General features: G+C 38.9%; 1 protein-coding gene across 2 annotated transcripts in view; it reads right to left on the bottom strand.

Annotated features, from left to right (window-relative positions):
* syt1a (synaptotagmin Ia) overlaps nucleotides 1-13,911 on the bottom strand; it is a 205,529-nt gene that overhangs the window by 148,438 nt on the left and 43,180 nt on the right. For both annotated transcript variants that reach the window (XM_084909776.1, XM_084909774.1), the window contains exon 2: nucleotides 7,592-7,639. The gene's annotated coding sequence lies outside the window, so the exon portion shown is untranslated. The remainder of the gene's footprint in view (nucleotides 1-7,591; nucleotides 7,640-13,911) is intronic.

Genomic DNA, 13,911 nt, shown 5'->3' with positions numbered 1-13,911 from the left:
AAGAAAACCTTCCTTCAATTTCGCACACACTGGGAGTTGGCGGTGCCCTTTCACACTGTTGCATTTCTATTCCTGTACAGACTTGAGGAGAAAATTTAGAAGTTGAAGTTTTCCAACACACCTGTGCAAACCGGGGGTGGTAGACTCAATCTGTCCTCCAACCGGTGATATGCCCACTATGTTAGCGTCACCAAAGCTAATGTCAGTTTCAGTAGTGGATTATTTATACGTTATCTGTACTTTATCTAAGTACTTCAATCAATTTGGCTTAAAAAATAACCAAATTAATCCAATCAAATGTTCCACTTTAAATATATTCGATTTTAAATAACTTAATTTAATTCAATTACGAAAAGTATTTTACCCTCCTGTTCAGTTAAGTCAGCACAGCAGTTAAATGTCTTATCACATTTTTCCTATTTTAGTGGTTCCCATTATCAAAGCAAAGACTTGCTGCACTGCAAGGCCTGTGAGCAACTGAAATTCATCCAGTTTTATTAGAGTGCAGCTGGGCTTCTTACTGCTAAACATGTATGCAAATTTTCTGAAACTTAACTAATGAATTTGACAGCCATCCAAAGAAACCAGAAGTGCCTTCAACAGCTCAGCTCACACACTATCAATGAGCCACACGTTCCTCTCTCAAGGGGGAGAAGAGGAAGCAGGGTCGGTCTTTTGTATTTGTCATATCTCCTCCAGCCCATGGTGACCGCAATGTGTCTCAAACGCTTTGGCTCACAAAGGACAGATCGACACCAAGGAGCCAGGGGAATGGGAGCATTGTGGGAAATGGCTTCCCTGTGGCCATTTTGAACATGCCAGGCCATCTTTCCACATGTGCTGTCTTCTCTTAAGCTTATCCAAGGGGGATTTGTCCCCCCCTCTCTCCCCAAATAAGGATCATAGAGCTGCATTGACAAGCCATCCTATCTGATGGTTACTAAAAACACTATGTGGCACCCTCAAGCCACTGAAGAACACAAAAAGCACATTTCTTTAAAGAATATATGTAATCTTTATGGGCCATGTGAAAATATAGTTGAAATATATGAAAGGGGACATGCTATACTAATTTTCAGCTCCATATTTGTATTCTTGGACTGTATAGAGTAGGCAGTTTGCCTCCCACCAGGGGGGAAGCAACCTGCAGGGTCAATGCAAGGCAAATGCTACACATTCACCTTGCTGTAAAAGGTCCGGAGGTTGACGGTGATGAAGGCTCATCCTCTGAGCAACCAGCTGATTGTGAAATGAGAAAAAAATTTCATGCAATCACAAAAACAAAAAGAAGGTTGCCCATCTATTTTCACTTTAGTGTGACTGAGCAATATCAACTGTCTTCTGATTGGCTGACACTAGAAAACAGAAGGTCTAAACAACAGGTGGGTGGGGCTGTGCACTCAGAGGTAGAGCTGTGTGCCTGAGACGATCACATTAATAACATACAGCCTGGTTCTTTTCTTTTTCCTGTATCGAAAAGATTATGCTGCAATTTATGGCAATGTTAAATGTTGTTAGTGGGTGTTGTTCTCTTTAATGCACCTTTTTTAACAACAGTTATTACACATAGCATCAGTTACAAAACTACGGCTTTGTTGTGTTGAATATTCCCAGTTCTGGATGTTACCTGAAACTCAGCTATTTGATAATGATGCTGACTCAAATTTGATTCAATGAGCAAGGCAGGAAATGAAATAGCAGCAAGATTAAAATGGAGAACAAGGACTTGCTGTCTGCCCCTCTGAAAAGAAAACACTGCTGAATACTAAGCTTGACAGTGGAGAAGAAGGATTGAATTTTGTGCCGGCAATGACAAGTTTAAAAAGTGAATGAGAATGTGACTGATAGAGGTTTAGTCTGGGAAATATCACACACTTACAAAGCTAGCAATAGTTAGAAATTGTTATTGAGACAAGCTTCAACTCTTTTTCCCTTTAAGTTCAATATCATCCCAATTGTTCCTCATTTGTTTGTACTTGGTTTGAACTATAGTGTAAGTTTTAAAAAATCATGTTGCTACCAAAAAAGGATTAGTTTTCAATGATGCTTCACATTTTTAATGGGCAACCTATCTGCCAGCTTATCTTTGGATCTTTCTTTAACAAATAAGGTTAAACCTAAATGAGATTTCCCAAGAGATTACCATTATCTTTATCACCATCTTTATAATCAAGCCAGTACCATGCACATCACTTTAATATGGTGGGATATGCAAAAAGCAATTATGTCAGCCTCGGTGTTATTAAGATTCCATTTTAATCTCAGTAACAGGAGTAATAGTGTCTGCAACCATGCTAGCAGTTCTAAGTGCTGCTTTGAGCTAAATGCTCACTTCAGCATGTTAACAAGTTCACAACTGATATTTGCTGATATTTATGAAGTACTATATTTACTGTGCTCACTATACTTACTAGTTAAAAACAAAAAATAACAACTGAGGTCAAGGAAATGTCATAACATTCCCCCCCCAAAACTAACAGCGTTTTCTTACCAATTTGAAAATGTGGTAGATGTGTCTCCAGTGGATTTGATTAAATCTGCAGTAGGCCATTATCTACAAAAGTCTTGGCGTATGAACGCGCTTCACATATTTTTTTTAATATTTAGGCTACGTTCACACTGCAGGCGAAAGCGCATCAAATCCGACTTTTTTGACCCTATGCGACCCATATCCGATGATGGTATGACAGTGTGAACGGCACAAATCCGATATTTTCAAATCCAATCTGGGTCCCTTTCATATGTGGTACTGACTCCGATACATATCTGATGTTTTAGAAAGCGACTGCTGTTTGAACTGTCATGTCGCATTAAATCCGTCTTTTACGTCACTGACACAAGACAGACGCCAATTATCAGCGCCGGAGAAGATATCGTGAACGCTTCCTGGCCATCCCGTGTAGATAGTGAAACTGTTGGGAAGACAACGTTGGAGAAACGTGAACATTTTATTTGTACTGTATCTGCAGATTCTGACAGAAATCTGCAACTATCCTTTGAAGCACCGCTCCTCTCTAAAACAGCAATAAGGATAATTATTAGGCCATATGTAAATAACTAAATAACTTTATAACTTAAAGCAAAATTGGGAAACGTAAACTCCGAAACAAGTCTTTATATTAACGGCCATCAGTCAAACAATACTGTTTGGTCTGAGTCTAAACAGAGTGTGTTGTGTGTGACGTCTTCTTTTGCGCATGCGGGCCGCTTTGAGGGTTCACGCTAGAGCACGTTTGCTGTCACACTTTATTTGTAGTGTGAACAAGCAGACAAGAAAAATTGGATTTGATCAAAAAATCGGAATTGAGCATTAAGACCTGCAGTGTGAACGCAGCCTTAGTAGCCGACTTCAGATTTCACACAGTACTCAATCACCGCTCTCCAAAATCAAATTCCTCTGCTTAACTAATTGTAAAGACTTTTTTCCCCCTCTTCGTGCTACTTCATACACCTTAACTGATGCAGTCAGAGACCTGTGATTGGATTGGTCAGTCTATTATCACAGGTTAGACTTTCTAAAGTGCACAGAAGAAGAAGAATTGAATTCATTTTCACTGAGACTGGACAACTGAACTAGTCTATGTCGATTGTCACCTTTTCAACTGCATAATTTTTGTGGTTTTAATTTGCAAATGTCAGTAGTTTACCTCCTTAACTTCAACTAAATCAAAGAGAAGAATGATCAGCTGACTTGGGATACCTCTTGTTTCTTTGGTGCACTGATTTTAATACACTTGCCAATGCTAGTTCAGAGATTGCTTGAAATAAATTGCTGAAAGGAAGATGAATGTTTTGTCCAGCAATATCATAAACATGCTGACTACTCGAGCTTTAAGTCATTTAGTTTACTACAATATAAATATGTCCTTAGTAGGGACATTCCAAGCAATTAATTTACAGACTGATCTGACTTTTTGAACAAATAGTTCAAAACGTTAGACAACAGCCAGTCAAAATAGATTGTTAAAGACCGTCTATTGATCCTGAAAACAAACCAACTCAAACCCCAGTAAAATATGCAGAACTTAACTGGACGTAGCGTTTTCAGTGGAGAAACGTTTCGTCACTCATCCAAGTGACTTCTTCAGTCTCAGCTGACTGCAGGTTTCCCCACCCTTATAAACAGTACAGCTTCATGACTGAAACTAACACCACTGGATAACAATGGGCGGCGAGGTCAGTTTTTTGATCATCAACATTCAAATTGTCATGACCATTGACCAAAGTCCACTGATCAATGGCACCATTCATAGAGGGTTGGGGAATGGCTGCAATCACAGCATTGTAAGATCCTGAAAGATGTACCCTTAGGCCCCCTCCTCGATTCAGAGATGGTCGTTCCCTTTTCACGTAAATGGCCTCCTTGACTCCGCGCTCCATCCAGATCAACAGAATCAGCTTTTTGAGATTTCCCTAAATGGATGATTGAGCATGCATCAAGACTTGACTGAGAAAGTTCAGGTTGTGTTCTGTCACATATAAACTTTTAAGCTTGTTAGAATTCTATTGTATTTACGTGTATGTAAATCAGTAAATCATTGCACCCATTTTATATTTTCCTAGTGAAATATAAAGAGTTGAGTGGTGACTCGAGACTTTTGCACAGTACTGTAAGTGCATCCGCAAACTGTAAATAAAAACAACTGCAAATTACATAAATGTGACTCGTCTTTGGCTTACATGATTACCGTGCATCTACAAAGTGCTTCTGCTATTTTCCAAAACATCGCACTTTTAGCAGTTAGATGAGGGGAGGTGAACACATCAGCCACTTATTAGTTGTTAAAGTAATGTGAAATTTAAAATGGCTCAGCACACTGTTCTCTGCTTTCTGCGCACTGAAAATGCCAGGAGGTTATACAGCCTTCTCGGTCAAACACTATAAAATATCTGCAAAATACTACACCAACAAAAACTGCTGTGAAAACACCACCAAATTACTAAATGGAAAAAAACTTTGTTCACTTTAAGCGAAGAAACAATGAATCACCTTTATCTTTGGAAGCCATTAAGGCTCGTCTTTCGTCATATGGGTAATTTGTCGAACACATTTCTGGTCATGTTGTTTTTATTTTGAAGCACAGTGAACCTGTGTGCTAGCCGTACTCTTTTTTTTCAGTGGCTGACGAACATTAAATGAGTTTAAAAGGGGAATAAGTGCGCTCCTCTTTCTGTTGCCCTCCGACAAAACATAGAGCCTGGGTAGACTAGGATTTAACCCAATCATATGGCATGAAGGATGATTACTATGCTTGCTAATGTGAGACGGCTTAAACATCTCTGGATGTGAGATCAGGTAAACAGCAGTGAACACCGGCAACTGGAGGTGGGAAGTGCACAGTCCATCAATCATGGTTGACAGCTGGGACAGACGCAGGAACTATCATCATCATCATCAGATAGGAGTGGGTGCTACACTGCTTCAAATCACAGTGCTAATAAGTGCTATCTGCAAATGTACACTTATGTATAGAGAAACTCAAGAGAATTATTCTGAATTATTCTGCATTAACTAATGTTTAGCAAGTCCAGATAAACTGTTTTACACTTCTTTTGAGCTCAATACTGAGCACAGAACTCCTTTTAATTTGCTACAGTTAGAACTGATGCTTTCATAGTGGAGGTAATGTAACGTCTTGAGTGGCTACTAGCAACAAAGCAGGAATGATGACCGACTTCAAACCAAAAAGCCAAAAGCAGAGACAGTAGTCAGGACTATCTATTAATATACAGTAGTACTCTCTCAAGGTTTACTGTCCTCTACTAACAGGTATGAGAAGATAGCAGAAAAAGTAATAAACCCTCACCACTCAAATTATGAATGTCCTTGATTATTCAGATTATTCCAGCCTCAGCAGGAGACCAGCCTCCACTTCATGAAAGCCACACAATTTGAACTAGAACAGATTACCACATGCCTTTTCCTAATTGGAGGCATACACCGTGTGTACTGGGCTACCTACACATCAAACCTACAGGAGCTGCCATAGAAGCCCAAGCCATGAAGCTCCCAGCACACAGTTTTTGTGCTGATGTTTTGAATTTCACAGCTACTGAGTTTTACACCAGGCTTATTATAGTTGAGGAAAATTAAACTACAAACTAAAACTGGATGAGAAAAAACATTGAAGTTTACTAAAATAAAAATAAAAACAAATGAACCCTAACTACAATGTTTTTGCCAACTTGGAAAACTAACAAAATAAAAACAGAGGAAATATCATTAGATTGGAAGAAATGTCAGCCAAGTCACCTGATGCACTCTTTAAAGTGACCCATTCTTTCACAGATATGTGTAAAGGCACACTGCAAGGCTATCTGCTTGATTTTACACACCTGAGGTAAGGTGGCTGAAAAAACAGAAACTGAGAGATTAAAAGGTGTGACCCAATACTTTTTTCCATATGGTATCCATATAGTATGTTGGCATTTGTGTAATTAATCTCACTGTCTGGAGGAAAGATAAACTTCAGTTTTTGGCCTGCTGTCATAGCAACATGAAGTAGTCACAAAAAAACCCACTATTTCTTTGTGTTTATAGAGATAATTTTGCACCACAACTTTTGAAGTAGTGTATTTCATAAGAAAGCACATTTCAGGTCTGCAGCAGATATTCAGTACAGACCGAGCAGAGAAACACAATAGTGTTATTGCCTAAACCTAAAAAAGTATTTTCTGTTTAAACCTAACAAATGAGTTTCTATATTCTAATCATAACTAGGTCATTTTAAATGTCACCAAGTAAAGTATTTTTTTAGTTATTGACATATTGAAAAACAATACAAATGTGTGATGTTTAGGACTTGAACTTGGGAGCAGCAAAATTATTCACTCCGCAAAAAATAGCACTTGAAAATCTAGTGTCCGGAGGCACAAACCAGTCGATTACAGTCGTGACTATTTTCAAACTGTTGGGAGACTGTGTTGTTATTTTAAGTGCAATAAGCAATTCTCTCTGCACTGTTCATGTCTGCTATTCATAGACAGACTTTATGTACCTTTGTTGACCCCAGTGTGTCGGTTTCTAAGATTCAATCCCAAAGCAGTTCTGCTTGATTGAATTGCTTGAAATATTTATCCAAACATTCAAGTAAAAGTCCGGCCTACTAAATAACGAATAAACAGAAAACACAAAAGCCAGTGGCGCTCATCCACCTGACTGGATGGCCACTCCGGTCCTTCTGATCACAGCTGACTTCACTTCATTGAATTAACACACAGCTTTCTGGGCTACAGGCTCAGGGGCCATGTTGGAGCCTCACTGGTGAATATTAGATTGCACGCCTCCAGATCTCATTAAAGGAGGCAACAGGACAATGTCTGCATCTCAAACGAGACCAGAGGCCATCAAGCATTCTGGCTCCCTGTTGGATTTACTGATTTGATTGATACTGTGTGTGTGCATCAGAGAATAACAGAGGGCAAGATGTCATTTTCAGTAAATATAATTAAGGCATTTTTATAAACTACACAATTGGTGGAAAATTGGAATTTGGGAGTGTATAGCATGGGGTAAAGGGCGTACACCTGTCCATTTTCCATACAGGTCAAATGACAGATCTGATGAAAAGCCTATTGGCCTGACACTTACAGTATCTTCAGTCAAAGACGTTCCTTCCTGTCTTCCTCTTCCAGCTCACTGAAAAACAAATTTCACAGTGTCATTATAAAACAAAAATCTGCACTAACAGGAGATATGTAATCTGTGCTGACAAATACAGGGTAAGAGTAAAACCAATGTTTTTTAAATGGCTTGGGTAATCCCACCAGTGGTTTTCTTAAATGTAATGAAATGGGCCAAATGAAGGCATACAACTGAGGCTTTCCTGAAAATTAAATTAGTGGGTCACTGTAGGATTTTTTTAATAAAGATGTCCAGTATTAGCCACAGACTAGTTTTAAATAAAAACTACTTGTGCCCGAAGGCGGAGGTTTTATGGTGGTTAATTGCTAGTAGCCGCTAATTAATGTAGTTCATACTGTTAAATCTTTCAGTGTCCACTATTAACTTCAGTGAATAAGCTTAGAGGTGGTATGTTATGTCAGGCAATACGAGGAAATTAAAATACATGCTTTCAAATCCATCCTAACCACACTGTAGGACAAAGACAAGCTTTTTCCTCTTTCACTAAATGTTGTATATGTATAAGCATAACAAACACACCTTTTTGTCAAACAGTATTTATATTTAAATTAATAGAAAGACATAACAGCTGCAGATGACTCAACAAAATTTAGTAAACATGGCTTGTAAACTTTCATTTTTATCAGATTAGACCAGAGCTTATCCTGAATACGATGCTTTTAAATTATTATTATAATACCTCTAATTTCCTCCTACAGCAGTTTCCATTCTAAAATAAATGTATTTTTTTTTCATCCCAATTCTCATTTTGTCCTTCAGTTCCATAAGAAATAATTGGGTTTACCCTAATTTTAAACTCAATTAGAAACATTTTTTCCCCAAATATTGTGAAACTGATTTGTATCTTAACCTCAAACCTCTGTTTTAAAATGTTGATACATCTTACAATAATTGGTGACAGGCATCGGTCTCATTTACAGGAAGCAGATGGCACATTGTGTAGCAGTGCAGCAGTAGCAAACAACACATGCTGGTACCCTTAAATAGGTTCAAAGGACAAACAAGCAATAGAAATCGTAACAAAAAGAAACCATAACTATTCATACCTGTCTCTACACAGTTCTCAAAAATGAGAGTCTGACTACACTGGATACTCGTCACTGGATCTTTGAGGCTCATAATAAAAAGAGATGAGAGGAACATGTTTATACAACAGGTGCTCGTGTTTGATCCAGCCAAACATGCAAAACCAACACGGTATGTCAAACAAGAGGATAACTTGAGATTGTAGGAGGTACTTCCATGTGATATGCAGCCACTTGGTTATGTAGGTGGTCTCAATTTAATCCTTTTAATTTCATTTTCCAGAACCCCCACAAGCCCAGAACGTACAAGATCAAAGCTGTACGCTGGCGTCATAGTGCTTCCTAACTGGCCCTGCAAGGATGGTGCTATTAAAGAGAAACTTGGGGATTGGTTTTTTTTTTTCAGTCAGGGAGCAGCGACCCTTAAGAAAGTTGAAGCATTGCCTAAAGGAAACATTCGTTTTGTACAAGGGTGGCAATATTGCACCATATCCAAAGGTGTAAAAACTCCATGCCATTAACAGGACTGGTAGAAAAAAATAACAGCCTGGTCTGGTGGCAAAATGTGGAAGCACCTTCAGCATTTCTTGCATTTTCTTCCTTTGGCTTTTTTTTCAATTTGGAAATAGACATGTCTAATAAAGCAAATCTACAGGTTGAATGTTATCACCTTCAGAAACTTGTGAGAGATTATGTTGAATGTAATGAAGTAATCTTTGTGAATGTAAAACAAGCTGCCAAATATATCTGAGTTAAGTAACTGGTACATATCAGCCACTAATTAGCAGCTGATATTTACCAGTAGACAGCAGGAGGGCTTTGAAAGCCAACTCTGTGCTTTTACTGAAAAGGTGTTTCATGAATGTGTAACAGACATGTGGGCTTGAAAAACACCTCACCATGTACCCACTGGGATACTTGGTCCCAAAATAGACTTCAAATGCCTGGGGAAACCAGTCAGCCTCACTGGCATTAGCATCCAGTAATCTAGGTGGAGAGGGCCTAAAGAAATGTCTATTTTTTTTATATAGTGGAGAGGTCAAGAATAGGCCCTTTACAGTGAGTAATGTGCCTGAGGGTTCTGCTGCCAAATGTTAACAAAGAATGCGTAATTAATATCACTTAAATCATATCCTATCAAGTCAATGTCCTAATAATAAACATAGACAACTGCAGTTACAATCATTACCACAAAAGAAACTGATACAACAGAAATAAACAAATGTAGCAGATAAGCTATGAATCAAGAAGACTTGATACACGTCACCAAAATGATTGGCTGAGTTTCTAAAGTACAGCGAGTAATGGCAGCCCTCTTGAAGCTAAAACACATTTGGCATGATGGGACCTTTCATGTTTCATTATCCTAAAGGAAAAAAACCCCTAAAACTTCAGATCTGTGTGTTTTAGTCTATTTCACAGCTTTCAAAGCTATTGCACCATCACAGCTAACCCAACTTTCATTCTGTGCTCTCTATTCAAAGGACCCATCTCACGTTGTCCTGCTGCCACACTAATATCCACAGCAAACACCCATCGTGGGAGTCTGCTGGAGGGGAGTTCAAACATTTTTATCATGGCAGTTTCACTGCTTGTCTGTGGGCCAAAGCCTTGTGTCAAAGTGTCAGTGTCTTCATGTTACGTATATCCTCAACATTGGCAAAAAACAATGCTGTCCGAAGAGTGTAGGAGCCCATTTAGAGTATATAGATGGTATTCTTCAGAAATTGCTCATGTTGGTGTCAGTTTCAGTAAACATCAGTGTTATTAGAACTGGAGACAAATGCTGACATTTTCAAGCAAATTTATGCTAATTTCCTGGGGTTTTCCCCACACAGCTGGATCTGGAGTTTACAGAAAAACAGGAAAATATCCAGTGGGCGCACATTTCTCTGGGTGAAAATGCCTTGTTGATCCATGACTAGACTGATGGAGACTACATAGGAAGCTGATAAGAGAGCAAAAGCAGCTCAAATGAGCAAGCCAAGGTATGCAGAAGACGATCTCTGAAAGCACAACATCCTGGACCTTGAAACAGATAGTCTACAGCAGCAGAAGACCACACTGGGTGCCACTTCTGTCAGCTGAAATTGAGGCATTTGTCACGGTGGGGATCGCTGGTGTGCTTGAGGTGTGGACCAAAAATGCAGACACGGGAGAAAAACAAAGTATAGCAGAAAGCGAGCCGTTTATTTGGGCTGATGTCAAAAAAAAAAAAACAAGGCAAGGCAAACTGGAGAAAAACTAACCCGAAACCTAAACTGGCCAAAACTAAAACATGTTACATGAACATGGCCTCAACAGGAACATGAAAAACTATAACATGACATACACAGAAAATGAATGTGAACAGGCGCTTGAGGAGAGCTAAAACTCACTGAAACATGCAGCCAGACAAACAGGCAACCCAACACTGAATAAAGGACTTAAATACACAGAAGGCTAATGAGAGGATGGGGAACAGGTGGGAATACAGCTGGGAAAAATCAGACCTAACAAGACAAGGGGAAGCAAAACGAGACCCACTGCACACAGGACAGGGCCTTTCACAATAAAACAGGAAACGGCATTGAACGTAGACATGACAACACAAGCTTGACATAGAGACATGAAATACCTGAGGAGACATGGAACACATGTAGAGACTAAAGCACTGGCATAACAGAAAGTAAAACACAGAGGACAAGACAGACTATACAGAGGACAGGAAAAGACTCATAAATCTCAGAGACATGGATGAGACAAAACCTAGAATAAAACTTCAAGAACTTCTAACATAAGAAAATACAAAATACAAAACAAACCCAAAATGCCGCGTCACAGACCCAGCCCCTGACAGCTTTTTTTTTATTGCGACATTCGGATGGTAGGTTCATACTTTGTTAGAAACAACATGAAAGCATGGCTCCACACCATCACACCACCAATCAACTGATTGGTGGTGTGATGGTGATGTCTATCCCTTTATGACCAGTGTATAACCATTTCCTGATGGTTGTTTCCTGCTTGATAACAAACCATGTCACTAAACTCAAATAATATCAACATGGTTTCTTGAACGTGACAATGAGTTCAGTGTAGCTAAATGGCTTCCATAGATCTGTACCATGGATGTAAATCCGCAACAACTGTGTGATGCTATCACATCTATATGGACCAGAATCACTAAGCATAGTTTCCAGGACCTAGTTGAATTTAAGCACCAAAAAGTAAAGCAGTTTTGATGTCAAGCTGGAGTCTGACCTGGTTTTAATGAATTGGGTGATGAGTGTATATTTACGAGTGTATTCTAGACCACAGAATAATGTAAAACTGAACCAGGGATGACCTGAAACCATCCAAATATCCTAAATAAAGAGACAGACCTCTTAAGTTAAATACCTTTAATCTAACTCGAGTAATTTAACAATGCTATTCCTCAAAGTGAGCGAGCAATGCAGGCCCTCTGGATGTAAGCTAGTTTTCATAGCTACTAAAATAAATACATAAACCAACCAGAAACTCTTAGGACTAGTCTAACCGCACAGATGAATATTGGAAATAAAATGTGTTTCCTGTGTTCCTCAATTTAGGGAACCTGCATTTTTTTTTTTTTTTTTTTGCAGAAATAGAATGAATCATTTCAAGCCTTCATACCCAACCACTACCAACCCATACAACAATGCATTTGATTCATAAAGTATTCTGATTACTCCACTTTCTGCTAAACTGTGGTCAGTGTGTTCCATTTAAAAATCTCAATATATATTTTCATCATTTTTGCCAGTGTAGACTTGATAACTACAATGACCAAATGAAAATATGCCGCCTTACATTTTTCAAGACGTATTAAAAATGTTGAAATTTACACACGAAAAAGAATTTATTCTGTCAATGATGTGAAACTTCAAACATTCAGACCTTTGAGCCTCGTTTCTTCCCTGGCAGCAATTACAGCTCAGAGGAACTTTATCGAATTCTTCCCAGCAGACCCTCTCAAGCTCCATCAGATTGGATATAAACCGTATGTCAACTGCGATTCTTCAGGCCTCTCCACAGATGTCCTATGGGGTTTAACTCTGGGCTTTTTATGGGGTTACTCAAGGACAGTCAGAGACTTGTCTTCCAGCTACATTGTTGAGGAGAAAGGCATCTTGCCCTAAGCTGAGACTTTACACACTATGGATAAGTCTGGCCTTTTCTTCAAGGGTGTTTCTATTTTGACTGCAGTGATCCTTCCTAGTTGTCTTCCACACTTATGCTTCCCAGTAGGGATGGTATTAGCCAGATGAACAGTGCCTGATGTAGGCTAGACACAGAGCTTGGAGTTCTGTCCAGAGAATTACATCTTTGTCTCTTCAGATGATAGACCAGAGTCCCTTAAAAGTAATTTGACAAATTCAAAGTAGGCTTTAATATGCCTTTTACTCAAAAGTGGCTTCTATCTACCTGCTCTTATGTGCAAATTCCATGAAATTTGGCACAGGTTCCAGAAACATTACGGCTAATTAAAGCACACACAGTGCGGCGCACATGATTATAACTAGGAAACCCACTGCAAAAGAGGTAAATACTTCCACAAATGAGGACTTTTTCCATTTAAATATATTTGCAGATCTTTGTAAAGCCTCATTTTCACTTAGTCATTATGGATTTGTTAAGAAGGGCAATTCATCTATTTAAAGGGAAACAACATTTTTCTTGGTAAAACATACACATGGCTTTCATTATTAACAGTTAAGACTATCTGGTGTCCATATAGTAGGGGAGTTCAAAGTACAGTACAATGCCAGGCAAGAGGCATCATCACCGAATTATTTTGCATGACTACTACATCCAGGTCTTCTGAGATTCAAACATCTGTAGTTGAGATCAACAGCTGGCCATCCCACTGCACATTTATCTGGTTACTCTGGACAACACATTAAATATTTCTCAGTGCAACACCAGAGAATACTTCAATATCCCTATGCAATAGGAGCAGCAGTCTCATAAAAAACACACACACACACACACACACACAATCACACCATATTAAATCTAGGCTCATATTAGTGTTTAGATCTGAACATCTATTTAATAAGAAACCGGACGGACAAATGCTTAAGGAACAATGCCTACTTCTTTGTTTAGCTGAAGGGACACAAAGCCAATATCCTGTATGGAGATATTACTCCTGAGAAACAGGAGGCTTTGCCATTCTCCAAATCAAGCTCTCTGTGCAGTTTGAAGGATGGATGGAGCAGGTTCGATTGTTTCTCT

The sequence above is a fragment of the Perissodus microlepis genome, chromosome 17 (genome assembly GCF_051167445.1).
Source record: "Perissodus microlepis isolate ML-2025 ecotype Zambia chromosome 17, ASM5116744v1, whole genome shotgun sequence".
In the NCBI taxonomy this organism is placed as follows: Eukaryota; Metazoa; Chordata; class Actinopteri; order Cichliformes; family Cichlidae; genus Perissodus; species Perissodus microlepis.
Note: the sequence above shows the minus strand (reverse complement) of the source record. Positions and strands in the feature narration are given on the sequence as shown.